Raw genomic sequence first — 1304 nt, 5'->3', positions numbered from 1 at the left:
ATTGTTTTACCAGAATAAAAAAAGGTTTCTGGCACCCCAGTTCAGTGTATCAATTTCATTCATCAGTCATTTGAAATTTTTATTAGTTGCTTATGAGATTTTCTTAACAAGAACACAAAAATATTATAGGAAGGAATTGAACTTCTATTTGAATATAAAGTAAAGTAAACAGTAAAAATATAGCCCAAAAGTTCTGATCAGTTTTACAGAGTAGTAGAAAATACCAGGCAGCCAAATTTGTTCATGAAATTATAAACTTTATGGCAGATTATGCTTAAGCTTGGTTTTTGCATGGTTTACAATTTTGTGGAAAGCAGAGTAATACAAATAATGCCTGTCTTGCTTTGATATAAATAATGAACTCTTTCTTGGGGTATTGTTCCTGATTTGATGATATTAAGAAGGATATCCATATTTTTATTCATAAAATACACTGTTGATTTATTATTAAGAATAAGTAATATGTAGAGCATAAATTACTTCAGATAAGAGATAAGAAAGTAAAACAAAAAATTGGTTTTATATTTTACTGAAAATACAACCAGTTACTAGCACCTTTAACTTTATATCTAGTTTAGTAGGTCATTATTTCCTCCTACATGTATTTCAACATTAAATGTATAGGTAGATGGCCTAATATGTGAAAGTAAGGAGATTCTGCAAAGAAAATGTTAGGACCTCAGAGGTTCATTTAAGAAAATAATAAAGGAGGTACTTTCACAGAACTAAAATATAAAGTTACATCTTAGCAGAATGGTAAAGGCAGACAATGTATTGATTTAATACTTTAATTTTTAACAGACAGAAGATTTGGGTTTTTTAGATATGCTAGACACAAAAATAATGCAAAACAACTTTATAGAGTAGTGCAGACAACTATGACAAAGGAAGAGATTCAAAGTCATGAACACAGTCAAATCAAGTAAGAGTCATTAATCCCTAATGTAGTCTATTGTGTAACCTGTTTATTCATTAATGAAGCAATTGCAAATGTTGACTCAGGTTTATTTTCTTGTCATGATTTGCTGGGAGAAAAGGGCTGAAAGAAAAGACTAGAACAGAGCCGTTTAAAGCTGTGTCTACAATCTCTGTGTGGTTTTGGCCATGTTCCAGATACTTTAAAGAAATCTCAGAGCAATCTCTTTCTCTTTTCTCTTTTCTCTTCTCTCTTTTCTTTTCTTTTCTTTTCTTTTCTTTTCTTTTCTTTTCTTTTCTTTTCTTTTCTTTTCTTTTCTTTTCTTTTCTTTTCTTTTCTTTTCTTTTCTTTTCTTTTCTTTTCTCTTTTTCTTTTCTCTTTTCTCTTT

This window comes from Zonotrichia albicollis, chromosome 2, assembly GCF_047830755.1.
Source record: "Zonotrichia albicollis isolate bZonAlb1 chromosome 2, bZonAlb1.hap1, whole genome shotgun sequence".
Lineage (NCBI taxonomy): Eukaryota > Metazoa > Chordata > Aves > Passeriformes > Passerellidae > Zonotrichia > Zonotrichia albicollis.
The sequence above is the reverse complement of the archived record's forward strand: the minus strand, read 5'-3'. Positions refer to the sequence as shown.